The following is a 15901-nucleotide window of genomic DNA, read 5'->3' on the forward strand; positions in this document are numbered from 1 at the left end:
ACGTTGATTAGTGCAATTACACTTAGTAGTCATGGCTAAGATCAACTTCATATCTACATATAAGGGATATTACTAGGGAAGATTAAGAATAGAGCTTGTCTTCCTTCGTAACTAGATCATACTTGTCCTATATTCGGGGAGTGGACTACAAAGGACTCAATGGGAGTGTCACATCTGCGATCTACCACATGGCGCAGAATATAGGGTGCATCCGTAGGTAAACAACGTATAAGCACGACACTTACACAATGTTGACCATTCACCCCTTGTACTTTGGAGCGAGCGTTATACGAACTTATGCTTGAACATGATGATAATTTAGCTATACTAAGCATATAATCAAAGTAGACGATGAACATGATAACTAGGAACATGAATAATATTAAGAATAATGTTGAATCAATTGTAGCAAATATATGAATAATAAAAGATACAAAAGAGGATACAAAGGGCTATACCAAGCCACGCTCTTGACACGATCAGGAATTCAAGCGAAGCTTGCCTCCCTCTAGATCTAGCCTAGCTAGCTATGCCCTAAAATATGGTGCAGCTCTGAGGATGATCAGGGTTTGATCTCTTAAATGATGGAAGATGCCCTAGGGGGTGGCATGGGCTAGTATATATAGGGGGGAGCATCAATCATGAGCCCTCGGATCAAAACAACTTAAAAGAACGACGTAGATGCAAACACTAAGGCGGTGGAGATCCGACGTTGCAATGCGGAGGCTAACAGGTGGGCCTAGGGGCCGACCGGCCTACAGGTGGGCCAGGCAGCCACCTGCTCTTCGCTTCGGTGGTTCACCTCCTGAAGTCTTCTGGAACCTTGTAGAGTTGTTTTTGTTGCGGATAAGCGTGATTAATTCTGACATTTGGGTCCACCTTGACGGTTTTCTGGATAAACCCTGCTGAAAACATAGATTCCCCAAAACTCATGGAATTTATTAGTTTAAACCCCTAAACCTATGTTGGTCATCATATCCATGTCCTTATATTGACGGTTTATAATGGTTGTTAACTACCGTCAACAACGCCCCCAAGCTTAACCTTTGCTCGTCCCTGAGCAAAGCTAAACTTAGCAATGGATCAGAAGTTGCTTCGATGTTTTCACTCCTCAAATGTACATATGCATTCAAACAAGAATTCTCCTCCGGATTAGAATAAACTATTCTGACTTTCAAACTTACTCATATTACCTTCAACCATGGGGCTTCTTAGCCTTCACTTGGGTCTTGAGCAATTGAAAGATAGAACGATCAAGTCAAGCACTATATCTCAAGTTCTTTGCTCAACCATTATTTTAGAGTTTTTATAGATTTTCAAAACAAAACTCAGAGCATCATTTGTATGACACTCTCAAGTCTCTCAATATATGTGGTATTTGTGGATCCTCACCAAAGCAATAGTGATGTTATGCCTTTTTCCTACAACTTAGGCTTATGTGGAGCTCATAGGAGGGGAGAAAGTATGAAAGAGCATATTTGTAATACATATATTGTAAAGTTAAACCTCGGATCCAAAAATAGTTGAGTCATACAATCAAATCAAGATATGCATGTGTATGGATATGTGGTGGATATATATGGTGGCTAACCTAATTCTACTATGCTCCTTGAAAACATATCTCTCTTAGAAACTTGCGAATATTTTTGCAAGAGAACATGGGCTATCTCGGACACTTGTCCATTTTTTTCTCAACTTCTTTTTCTTTGTTTCTCTTTTTTTTATGAATAACTATAGCCCAATGCTTCTTCTTTGCAACAAAACTTTTGAGAGATAGCAACAAGAACTTGAAACATTTATTTGGTGGATGAAAAACCTAACAAGCATATTTCTATTGTTTACCCCCAGTGTAGGAGTGAAATATTTTTTGGGTGGATCTAAATTGTGGCAGAATCGCCTAATCTAATGCCTCCCAGGAGCGCTCGTCTTCCATTAGACACTAAGCACTCAAGGGAGAACACTAAATTATGCAGTTCTGTCAGGCACACCCCAAGGGAGGACCCAAAAATCCACATTTTTCCATCAGGATCACAAATGAGAGAATAAAGCTTACATCATTCTTAACCATTTCTTACATCACTTTTAATACAACATCAGAGTATAATATTTATTATTATAACAGTAGAATGTAATCATATTATCAGAGTTATAAACAATTTAATTGAACAACGGAATATAAATATGTGATCAGAATTGCAGCGGAAATAAATATCTAATCATGACATGATAAAATATTGATATATAAACTACGATAATAGATTATGAAACTTTTATTTATAAAAGCATTTGGTGAGAGTTATAAATAACAACTATGATCGCAGCGTAAAGGAATCCTCGCTGAGCCCACCAGGAGGTATCCACACACAAGGGTCAGCTCTAGCATCCATCTGTCACCTGCAACAGGGGGGATAAAACCCTGAGTACTCAATTGTACTCAACAAGACTTACTCGACAGGAGGAAAGAAAAGACTCCAAGGATATGCAAGGCTATCTGGTTTGTGGGTTTATTGCATTTACAGGAAGCATTACTAAGCGTGCGTCCTTATATTCAATTTTTATTAATAGCCGCATTGGTTCATTAACTAACAATTCTATGTAAGCTCATATGCTACTTTCAAGCAGGTGGTAAGCAATCAGATTTCCTTTTTGCATCTTTCATCTTTCCTCTTTCAATTCTTACTACGGTGCTAGACCCAAAAACATGTCGTACCGGATTGCCTGACGAGTCATGAATCAATGCCCCCAGCTGGGCACCCCAAAAACACATGCCCTGCTTGTACCCAAGGCACAAGCAGGACCAACCCATCACCCTCCTGTCTTGGGTGTCCAGGCCCCCATCCAAACTAGGACTCCAAGCCCCCGCCCCTAAGTCCCAGACTCAGTGCGGTGCAAGGACCTCCTAACCCAAAAACCACCAAGACAGTCAGTCCGAAAAGAGCTGGATCCACGACAAGAGAGCAACAAGTCTTCCAAGTGCCCATACCCAAGTATGTGCTTAGGATAATAAGTCTATGACTTGCCTCGAGTCTTATGCAACGGCTGGTCCTTAACCAACACAGACAGGGAAAGCAGTGTAACTAAGCCATGCCCCACGTCCACGGCGACACAACCTCTTACACCCACCAATACCCAAACCATATCCCTGCCCGGTCACCATTTTTCCTTTCCACCTGTTATATTTTCCAAGTGATAATAATACAGTAATATATTTCCTATCTCTCGCGAGTGACAGCCATCACTCGACTTCTACCGGAGTCCTGTAGCATAGCAATCTACACGATCCTGTCATACTAGTAAGACTCATAGGATAAAGATATATATGCAAGTGGGTTTCATTCAACTCCTTAAACTTAATGCACAAATATAACTTAAACTGCAGAAGAGTAGGGGTTATGCACTGGGGCTTGCCTGGGTAAGATATATATTAAAAAGTTAGTATCTGCATCTTCAGATCATCCACCATCAACTGGATAGAAAGCCTATTAAATCATCTTCTAGAGAGAATACCATTACACCATCCTCAAATTCCCAATCATCCTTCAATTGATCCATTGATCCATCATCGTACCTATATGATATGCAATGCGATGCAGTGCAAATACGTAATTAATCGACTGCAATCGTGACTCGTAAAATACGATTTACGCCTCTCAAGTTAACGAGCTAGTTCTAACGATGATCGTACTTAGGCCACATATCCATGTTGTTGAATCAGGCATTATTTCCCAACAATTATTTTAGTTATATAAATCCAAGTGGTTTCTTTATTTCATTCTATCGATTTAATCATTATTCAAAATAGGACATCATTATCTACTTAGCAAACTAATTATTTTGGAGCTACAAAAAATACAGTGAGTACCTAATATTGCTAGGAGCCTACTGTACAAATTTTAGATTCAACAATATTACCAATTGATTACAACAATTCCTACAAGTTTATATTTTTACAATATTAAGTACCTTAAATTAATTATATAGCTTCCAAGAACATTATCGAACTATGTGAACAAAATATACTAGCTGGTAGATCATGATTTTAGGAGACTAACAAAATTGGTTTTATAATTTTTTGGATTCCTATACTATTTTATATTGATTTTACTAGTTAAACTAGAAACCTATTTTAGAAAAGCATTTCAAAAAAGGAAAGGGTCGGCGGACACTAACTGGCCTAGTAGATACGCGGCCCAAGCGCACAGCAGCGGATGGCCCACAGACGCGCAGGCAGCGGGCGGCCCCAAAGGCGAGCGGCGGGCCGGCCCAGTGCAGGTGCAGTGGCCCAGCAGCCCCAAACGGGCGTGCGGCCCAAACAGCAGTAGCAACGCACGGACGACCCAAGCGAGAGGCAGACCATAGCCCAGCAATCCAGCCCACGCGGTCCAGCGATGGCATATTTGCGACGAGGCCCCCGAGCTTCTAACAAATCACCCCGTAGAACCTCAGCACTATTCACTTGGGTCACGTATTTTGTAATAAAAACCCTGTACAATTTTTCTACTTCAATCCTTACCCTTCATCCTCAAAAGCAGAAGAGGCATGGGATGGGCACGGCGACCAGCAGCTGATGGCATACCGGGGGCTGTGGTACGGTGGCTGGCGAGGGCAGGCCCAATGGCACCGGCCGGATCAGTCGTGGCCCCGACTGGGGTGGTGCAGTGGAGCGGAGTCCCATGGCGGCATCAGCAGCAGGCGGCTAGTGCAGACGTCAGCGGGGAGCGCCGATGCAGAAGAGCAGCGCGCACGAGGTGTGGCCTGGCGCTGGCGGAGGCGCCGGCACGCGGGGCACGGGAGGAGCCATGGGAAAACTGTCACCGGCGGCGTCCAGCTGGGCGGGTCGTGGAGTCGGACAGGTGCGGCGGTGGCAAAGGAGCAGGCCAAGGCGATGGCGCTCTAGGGGCTCGGTGGCGCGGCTGGCTCCGGGGAAGGGGAAACGACGGCTCTGGTGCGGTACACGACGCGGACCGAGGTGAAGGGGCGCGCTTGCGCGCCGTGGTCGGCGATGGAAGATGCCACGGTGTCAGCGGGCCAGACACGGCAAGGCGCTGTGGTGCGGAAGATGAGGGGGGAACTATAGGATCGGCGCGAATAGGAGACGCAGCGCAGCGGCCCGACGAAACAGGCAAGCAGAGAGTGCGAGGAAACAGCGCGGGCTCGGCCAGCTTGGAGCACCACGGCGACGGCACTGTATCAGAGATGGAGTGGCGAGCGACGTAGGGAAAAAGACAAGGAGGGACGCCGGTGCTACGCAGAGGAACAGGGAGGAGCGGCCCTACAGGACCGTGGGATGCGCTCACGCGAGATGGGAAAGAAACCGATGGAGATAGAGTGACTAAGAGAGTGAGCGGGGAGGGCGAGCCAAGCTGGGCTCCTCGGCTGCAGAAAAAGAAACAAAGAGTACATGACAGCAGCAACAGCTCGACCTCGACACAGAGGTAGACAACAGCGGCAGGGAGACGTCCCATCGATCAGTTCACTTGCTAGTCCACAACTCAACCACGACAGCCAGCAGAGGCAGGCAAGGCAAACCACAGAGGCACGCAAGGCAGGCAAAGGCAGTAGAGGCATTCAATGTGCTGCAGGGTGAAGCGACGAAACCGATAGTTGGATGGTGGCGCATAGCGGGAGCGTGGACACGACAGAGCCAAGTGCTTCCATTAAAATTCATACAGTGAAGGATAGTAGCAGCAGCCGGCTAGCTGGAACGACGGCACGCACGCATTTAAAAGCGAACAAAAAACAACTTACTAATGCGATGAAGGCTTAAGTACACACTTTGATGCAACAAATCGTACCAAAACATGAAACTAAGATTTAGGAAATTTTTGCTAGGATTCAAACACAAAAAATAGCATTTTTATCTACTAAACTTGCACTTCAAACTTTTATCTAAGTATGAATTATAAGCTATATTTTATTTGGTTTATACAAATTGTTTTTATGCTCAATCCAACAGAACAAGCCATTCGCCATTTACTTGTTAGAATCGTTATCGGACATTTTTAATACTTTTACGCACTAAATGATTTAACTTGGGAATTTATTTGAGTCCATAAAACTAAGTCACACGGGTTTCGCTTATTAGGCCTAAATCGCAATGCTAAACAAGATCGTAACACCAGGGTGTTACATAAATGGAATGACATGTTTTTGCACCTGCCCCCAATGTAGGGGTAGTGCATATGTCGGTGGTGTATACGTGATCTTGATTTTAAGAGCATGACGAACCTCTCATAAGGGTCAACAAAGCTTAACTAAACTCAATACAAAACAAGCAGCATATATGAGTGGAAGTTTTCCTAGCCTAAATAACATATATGACTCTGGTAGGAATTCAAGCTTTGTCATACATGAACTCATCATATAGCATTGTTATGTTTTCAAAGGAAAAAAATCTCCAAAACTCTAGTGGAACAAGATAAATAGCAGCTCAAACCTTCTCATATCATATCCGTCAATTACTTAGACTTAGATCAAGCATATGCTACCCACGAGTTTCAAGTTCAGAGTAAATTCTTATATCAAAACAGTTTTATCCAAAACTCGGGAGAATTCAAGGCTGAAAACTAAGTACTTGAAAGGAATTACAACAGAGCAACTATTCATCAATTCCATTCAAGAGATTATCTTTAGAGTCCTTTTTATTCAGCTCTTAAAAACATCAAACTAGACACACACTTTTTATTTGGTTTTCATTTTTAGATCACACATTACTAATATATATATCTAACTCAAAGATAAATTTTTATTTTGTTTTGAGCTTATGCATCTTTCTATGACTTATATATATAGCAAACTTATAAATAGTAAAACAAAAGATAAAGAAATACTTATCTAGAATCATGGGGGATGCCCTTCCCCCAAGCTAGTTGTTGGTGTGGTTGTTCAAACTTGTACTTCTTAGAGCAGGTTCGCTAGTGGATGTCTTTCTCGTCCATCAGGAAGTCGGGTTCTTGATAATGAAGCACTCCTAGTGGAGCGAGATGAAGACGACCGGACAAACTTACTCGTGGCCATCTTGCAAAAACTTCAACAAGAACAACAAAACTTGTGGAGTAGATTAGAATAAAAGGGTTAGCGATTTGCCATCCAGAGGTTAGTCGTTCTTGGAGTTAAAAAGATTTTTGATTTGGTAGAATTTTAGCAGGATGTCTATCTGATATTTTTGGATTTTATAGAATATAATGGGGTATAACTAGATGTATGCATGGTATTTTTATTTTATGCCACCACGGTGGATATTCTTGTGGGTTTTAACACACCATAAAGATTATTCATATGGGACTTAGGAGTTTATAATGCAATGATGAGACTTTTTATTTTTTTTAAGTGCAAAGCAAATGTAGAAAAATAAATATGCTAAAGGAAAAATAATTCATGCAATGCTAAAAGTAAATATGGATAACTACCGATGTTACCTCCCGGTGAGGGTTCATATTTTTAAGTTCTCTGGACAAGACTTTTCTCTAGTCTTGTTCATTCTTTGGGTGCATCTGTCAGTCCTGGAGATGGAGACCTTGATGGTTCCACCTCTTGCGATGGTGACTCTGGTGATGATGCCACCTTTTCTTTCCAGACCTGCTTAGTATGTGGACTTGATTTCGGCGTAGTAGGTTCATTCTTCACAACTTCTTTTTCTTCATCTTCATTCTTGGGAAGTTGGTTCCTCTAGCATTGGGACGATTAGCGTCTTCTGTTGGAGCGGGTCTTCTTTGGTATTCATAAGTGGTATAACTATTGAAATAGCAACATACCTTTTGTCTAGAGAATTGAAAGTGGACTTGTCCCCATCCGACATAGATGATCGCATTGGTGGTGTTGAGAAACGACCTTGCAAGGATGATAGGTGCGTCTTCTTCTTCTTCTCCCATATCAAGGACCACGAAGTCATAGTGATCTTGTATTCTTACCATGATATCTTTTGCTATTCCCTCTGGAAATCAAATTGTTTGGTCTGCCATCTGCAATTGCATATATGTAGGGAACAAAGGTTCATCACCAAACAAATAGTCATATGTTACCTTGGACATTATATTAACACCCGACCCAATATCGCAGAAGGTGTTGTGGAAGATTCTTTGTCCTATTGTGCACTCGATCATCGATACTCCAGTGTCTTCCTTCTTAGTAAGGAATAGTGAAGTGAGGAGGTGGTTGTACTCTGATCGAAATGTGTTGATCATCTTGACTGATTCTTCTTGTGGCTGCCTAGCCTTGTTCTTTCTTCTTCTCTGGTTGTTTCTCTTCTTGGTCACTGTTGTTTCTTCGGGTAGGTACGCCTTTTGTGGATGACTAGGAGAGTGATGTATACGATTCTTCAAAGTAAACTTCTCCTTTCTATCCTTGATTGTGAAATAGATCTTGACACTGTCTACATAGATGATGGCTTTTGCGGTGCTCTAGAAAGGTCAGCCCAAGATAATGGGTGCCCTTACATCTCCACCTATTTCCAAAATCATAAAATCTATGGGTACATAGGACTATCCCACTCGTACACAGATATCTTCGAGAATTCCCTTGGGGTAGCAGAGTGATTGATTTGTAAGCTGCAAACGTATGTTTGTGTACAATAAAGTATCTCCATTAGTTTTATCATAAATTACCTTTGGCATAATGTTGACACTTGCTCCGAAGTCACAGACAACTTCTTAGAATATGTGAGGTCCAATGGCTATGGGGATGAGAGGTCTTCCTGAATCTCCTTTCTTGACAGGTAAGGAATAATCCTCCCATCTTCCTATCGATTGTTCTATGTAGCATCCTACAACATTGTGAATATCGACAAGATTTACAGTTTTGAGATCTTCCAGTTGCCCCAGAATCTTACCTTTGTCGGTTGGAAGAACAGCAGCCGCCAGCTGAGCTATTTATGATTCTATCATTTTTATTAAAGCTATGCTAGTTTTTAATAGCTGAGGAGAAGCTACCTATTCTATTGTTTATGTTTTCTAAGATTTTATCATTGGAAGCTAGTTTTCTAGATAAGCCCTCCATTATTTTAGCTTGGCCAGAAATTAATTCTCTCAAGGGTGATTGATTATTGAAACTATTGAAATTATTACCTTGATAGTTACCTTGGTAATTACCTTGGTAGTTGGGCCTTTGTTGGTTCCATCCTTGATTCCATTGAGGACGATAGTTGTTATTGTTGATGAAGTTCACATCCCGATGGGTTTTAGGATAACTATTCCTTGAATGCCTAGTGTTTCCACACTTTTCACACATCATGCGGGAATCATGAATGTGCATGACTTCTTTCTTTTCATTAGCTCAGTCTTCAAGCCTCTTCATCAGCAGATCTATCTTGGTAGACAACATGTCTACATCTTTGAGTTGATGCATACCTCCACCTCTCTTGCGGGTTTGAAGATGTTCTTCATTTCAACCTTGGTTGGAGGACATCTTCTCCACGAGAGTGGTTGCTTGTGCGATTGTGAGTGACAGAAATGCACCTCCAATAGCGGCATTCATATTCTCACAAGTGCTATTTGTCAACACATGGTAGAAAGTCTGCATGAGTAGCTAATCCTCCATCCATGATGAGAACATTCTGATATGTAGTCTTGGAAGCGTTCCCATGCCTCAGGGATAGATTCATCATGTTGCTATTAAAAGTTTGAAATTCTCCCACGCAGGGCGTTGGTTTTGCCCATGGGAAAGAACTTTGCTAGGAAGGCAGTGGAGCAGTTTTCACATGTAGTATTTCTATCTTTGTTGGCGTAGAACCATTGCTTCGCCTTCCCCAAAAGTGAGAACGGGAAGAGGCAAAGTAATATGACATCTCTGGTAACTCCTTTGATGATGAAAGTGCTACAGATCTCTAGGAAGTGTTGGAGATGAGCACTCGCATCTTCATGTGCCTTTTTCACAAAACTGGCTAGCTTGCACCATGTTGATGAGAGCTAGCTTGAGCTCAAAAGCATTATCTCCAATGTTGATCGCCGGTCTAGTACGGATGTTGGCCGTAGTTGGAGCAGAGAATTCATGGAGAGTCTTGTTAGCCATGGCTTTGAAAACTGGTGTTAAGCTCCGCCTTATCTGATTGTCTTTCGATTCTAAAGTTCAAACTTTCTTGAATTTCGCCTTAGTCCTCCTAAGTAGTGCTTCTGGATTTTCAACACAGTTTGTTAGAATGTCAAAACCAGTCATACATTACCCTGTATAAGATATAAAAAGTAGACAACACAAGGGTAATCCTATTTGAGCAGGGGTATATGGTTTTCTCAGTCACATCAATAAGTAAAAGTTTATCAAAATTCCTTCTTTCCTAGCTACCTTCCCCGGCAATGGCGCTAGAAATGCTTGTTGGTATTTATTAACATGTCACTTGTTTACATAGCCACCTAATGTTTGTTGACATTTCATAACACTTTTGCTAGGTTGTCATCCCTAACTATGATGCCAGAAATGCTTGTTGGTACTACCTAGCATCACTACTACAATGATAAGTATTTTATTGTGACTAAAAAGAATGCAAATATGTATATAAAGGGATGTGCAAGTGCACAGATAATTTACCATTGTAGCATTTCACCCGGAAGTATTTCAGGTATCATTATTTATATTTTTACCATAGAGAAGGACAGACAGATAGAATATATTGATAACTTATACTTTTGATGGAGAAATAAACCATAACCATTACTCTACTCATAACAGAGGTAAGTCAAGAGATAAATATATATGAATGGTAGATGATAACTGAACATTGATCACTCAGAGTACTCCTTTCTATGGCATTAGCATTGCTAAGTAGAAATTGGAGAAATAATTTCTAAGTCATTCTTAATTACAAGTCAAAGCATACGTTGATTAGTGCAATTACACTTAGTAGTCATGGCTAAGATCAACGTCATATCTACACATAAGGGATATTACTAGAGAAGATTAAGAACATAGCTTGTCTTCCTTCATAACTAGATCCTACTTGTCCTATATTTAGGGGGTGGACTACAAAGGACTCAACGGGAGTGTCACATCCACGATCAACCACATGGCCCGGAATATAGGATGCATCCATAGGTAAACAACGTATAAGCACCATGCTTACACAATGTCGACCACTCACCCCTTGTACTTTGGAGCAAGTGCTATACAAACTTATGCTTGAACATGATGATAATCTAGCTATACTAAGCATATAATCAAAGTAGACGATAAACATGATAACTAGGAACATGAATAATATTAAAAAATAATGTCGAATCAATTGTAGCAAACATATGAATAATAAAGGATACAAAAGAGGATAAAGGGCCAAGCCACGATCTTGACATGATTAGGAATCCAAGCGAAGCTTGCCTTCCTTTAGATCTAGCCTAGCAAGCTATGCCCTAAAATATGGTGGAGCTCTGAGGATGATTAGGGTTTGATCTCTTGAATGATGGAAGATGCCCTAGGGGTGGCAGGGGCTGGTATATATAGGGAGGAGCATCAATCCTGAGCCATCGGATCAAACCAACTTGAAAGAACGGCTTAGATGCAAACCCTAAGGCGGTGGAGAACATACGTTGCAATGCGGAGGCTGATAGGTTTGGGTCCTCTCAAGTGAGGTGCAACATACTTAGGCATAGCCTTAGTATGAGTAGCAGGATGTTTTGCAATAGCAACCATAGAGGTACCATTACCATCCTTTATAAGCATATTATTATCAACAATTGAAATAGGCTTAGAAGTGTTACCTAGGGGACATGAATTTGCCATGTGTCCCCTTTTCTAGCATGAGTAGCAATTTCTCTTGGATTAAGCCTTCTCTTCCTTGCTCATATATTTCTTCTCATTGCCTTGCTTTTTCTTGTTTGCTTGAGCCTTCTTCTCAAGCTTGTTTGGACAACTCAAAACTAGGTGTCCCACTTCATCACTATGGCACTTGATGTGAGCAACTTCCTTCATCTTCTCATCTTTGTTCTTGATCACCGTCTTGGCATATTGATTAAGCTTTTGATGCCTTGCTCTTTCACCCCTTCTTGTCTTCTTCTTTATCCCTGAATCACCATTTACATGGTTGATCCTGATTTGCCCTTGGGGCTTATTCTTTTCATCTTGTGGCCTCATCTTTGGCTTCTTGGTTGGACAAGATTTGGCAAGGTGACCCATTTTATGGCATTTGAAGCACACGAAACGAGGTAGCTTATTTTGTTCTTTCTTCTTCATTTTCTTGCCCTTGCTCTTGTTGAACCCAATGCCACTCTTGTCACCATAACTTCTTTTGTTGTTCAACATGTGCTCAAAGGTGACTTGAGAGTTGTAGCACCTCTCTAACTTGTTGCTCAAATTCGTCACTTCACTTTTGAGCTCATTGTTCTCCTTCAAAAGGTTAGTCTCACAAGACATAGAAGTAGAACAAGCATCTAAATGTGAAGAATATGGCATAGCTAATAAATCATCACAAGATGTGGATGCATTCTTCTTTCCTACATCACAAGGGTTAGCAACAATATGTGATTGATCATTTGACCCATGTGATGAGCTCTCACTAGTTTTAGTTTTTCCATTGGAAAGCTCCTTAGTGAGAAAAACATGGTCTTTAACCAAGTTATCATCAGCAACACTAAGTTCCTCATGAGCCAATTTTAGCTCATCATGTGAAGCTTTAAGAACATCAAGTAAGTGGTTATGTTCTTCACTGTAGCACCCGGTTTTAAGAATAAAACCAGATACACACCATATGTGAGCCCAAGAAGTCAAATCTCGCATATAGCTACAAATAAGGGTAATATCGAAAGACAATGCTCAATATATAACGTACTTAGTATAAAGGATATAACCTTAGATAGCTAACAGCGGAAAGATAACTCCAATCTTCGGGTGAAGACTCCAATTCCATAGGGACAACTGACTGGTTGATAACAAGCCTAATTCCTTCAAACTCTAGCATTCTAGTACCCATCCGGGATTTTTATCCAAAGATTTAAAAAGTAAAGCAAGCGTAAGTACATATCGTACACAACAAATATAACATTGGGTTCATGAGGTTCAAAAGGCTGACACTGGTTTTAGAAATTGGAGTCATGATTTTAGAAATTGAGTAGCAACAAGTTTATCATAAGCCCATATAAACACATGATTAGGTAGAAATTGGAGTCATGATTTTAGAAATTGAGTAGCAACAAGTTTATCATAAGCCCATATAAACACATGATTAGGTAAACATGAATAATGAATAGCATAAACAGTAATCATTAGTGAGCATCTTTATCATCAGTATCATCAGTGTTCATCATCTATTCCGTAAGGGTCCAAGGCCGCTCGTGATCGTGAGCATGGCTGATATACTAGTTTTACACTCTATAGAGGTTGTACACTTTCACTGTAAGTCGTGATTTACCCTTTCGCCCAAGGTGATCAGCCTCTTGACCCACTACCAAGGAAGGTCAGCAGGGTTCACTATGAAGCCTTTCAAAGGTTTGTCTAACAAGTTAGGGCTGCTAGGTTTCTGTGCCCTATGAATATATAGCTCCCCTTCTGACAGGCATAATAACGCGCAACCTATACACTGATGGATAGAGTTCGCACTATATCCAACCTAAAACACACCCCTCTTGCACCATAAAGGTAACCTCTAACAAGCTAGAAAAGGTCCTTGTACTGAGCTAAAGCTAGAGCCATGTAGCCCTCATAGCTGTACTGTAAGTCTCGGATGATCACTTACAGATAAGTCCTTAGGGAGAGGAATCTAGATCACCATAAAAACAGCCCAATGCTCTAGCCCCTGATTCCATGTTGCTAAAAAGCATCTTTTAAAGTTTATGGCATATTCCATTAGTCAAGTTACAAGATCATGGTTGTAGTTGAGCACTAGCATCATACTACCCTATGCAATACCCCAAAGGTATCAAGGTACAGGGTACAAAGTACTAGGGAATCATTAGTGGTAATCAAGGTAGACACATGCAGTATGATAAGTGATTAATGGTGTATAGGACAACAAGGAAGATCCCATGCTATACTTGCCTTAAAACTCAGATCTTCTTCTAGTCCAAATCTTCAAAGATCTGTTTCTTAATTCACCACGTATAGCTCACCAACTGGACATGTTCATAAAGCACCACACAAACATCCATGCAATCATACACAAAGCAAACAATAGAACTAAATCAGAACAGTACACCAAACATAATAAACAACAAGTAAAAATGTTTTAAAGATGTTCTAGATGTCGCTACGAACACACAGACACGAAAAGCACGCTAATCAGAACTACGGTTGTAAAGAAATAACTACAGGGTTTTATATTATAAAAGAAAAGAGAAGACTATAAGCTTGATTTATGTTAATTAGGAAAAACTATGTGAGTAGCATTAATTTAGATTAAACAAATCATATTTATACTTAAAAACTGAGTTGAAGCTAATCATATTTTATTTATAAATATTTTGATATCATTTATGCCAATTCAACTTTAACTTGCAAATACAAACTGACATGTGAGAACATCTAATCAAATTTGATATGTGTGTTTAGACTAAACATATTATAATTTAGAAACATATTTGTGTTAGCAACTAGTCATGTTAAAACTTATTTGCAAACGAGCACTGTATATAATTATGTTGCTTTTATTTATAAAAACTAGTTGCATGCATATTAATCAAATTAATATTTAAGCACATATAAAAGTCACTTGACATGAAAAACGATGACACTAGCATATAGATTACATCGATACGAATCTAACGCAATTGGAATGATTCGAAATGGACTTAAAATGAATATACGATGACGATATTACAAACCGATGGTAATTTTGTAATTACCTCGTCTTCATCCTTTGGCCTCCCGTACAGCCACCACACGGCCATAGCAACAGTAGCTGCGCAGGGGTGGGATCGACTTATTGCATGAAGGAGAGGATGGCTGGGCTGGGCAGCGTGGCGGCGACGACGACGGTGAGAGAAGGAGAAAAATCTAATTTATTACACGAGGAATTTCCCAAACTAGGGGCTCCCCTTATGGTAGTTTTGGTGTGCTTTGCCCAAGAGGTTAGTATATATTTATAGGGAGAAAAACTCGCCACATCTACATCAACTAGCAATATGGTACTGTCGACACAAAAATGTCGACACACAGCAAGCCGGAAGGATCTGCTTGATGGAGCAAGGCTGGAGATCCGCTTGGCTTCAACGCAGGGGTGACCGATCCTGTGAATTTCTCCCGAGATGTGCCAGTCAATTTGACCCTGCAATTGATAAGGAGAGAAAGTTTATCAGAAATTTAAGGTGGAATATACCGGTCTTTGCCCATACAGTTCCAAGTATGCCGCTTCGGTAGCAGCCAGACGGGAAAATTGACTAAATAGCCGATACGCACAGAAATCAGCTGTTACGGACTGTAAAGCTCGTGGATAGCGATTGATTTTATATTGATAGGTATAATACAGTAGATGTAAATGAGATCATCAGCTAGGTAGATATTATCAGTGTAAAGCATAGAGCTAATGAATCTAACGAGGGAGGACATAACATGCGAACAAATCGACTATCTAGTACGAATAGATCTACAAACGCTCTGAATCCAATCTGTTGCCATCAATAGTGAGGTTCGACTGGATCGATGGCAGCTATGATGATAATAACAAACTAAAACCGAAGAATCCATAAAACCATCTATACTTCGACAGGCTTTCCAAAAGACATGCTATACATGAAGGCTCAGGTGAATCGGCTGAAATAGCCGATTCAAGTGAAAAGGACTACAGCGTGTGAACAATCCACTATTTCACATGGACAAACCTATGGACTCATCAGACCTAACCTGTTATCTCCAATAGTGGGGTTCGACCGGATCGATGCAGCCATGATAAAGACAACAAATCAAACCTTTAAAGTAAATAGATCTATTCACGTTTAACAGAATCATGTAAACACACTATAGGCGTTAATGCATGGCCAATCGACTATTT

General features: G+C 40.8%; 1 non-coding gene across 1 annotated transcript; it reads left to right on the top strand.

Moving 5' to 3' along the window:
* Positions 1–9531: 9531 nt before the first annotated feature.
* LOC136484440 (small nucleolar RNA R71) lies at positions 9532–9639 on the top strand. The gene has a single exon (XR_010765960.1). It is a non-coding gene; the product is annotated as a small nucleolar RNA R71 (small nucleolar RNA).
* The last annotated feature ends 6262 nt before the right edge of the window (positions 9640–15901 follow it).

This window comes from Miscanthus floridulus, chromosome 9 (genome assembly GCF_019320115.1).
Source record: "Miscanthus floridulus cultivar M001 chromosome 9, ASM1932011v1, whole genome shotgun sequence".
Lineage (NCBI taxonomy): Eukaryota > Viridiplantae > Streptophyta > Magnoliopsida > Poales > Poaceae > Miscanthus > Miscanthus floridulus.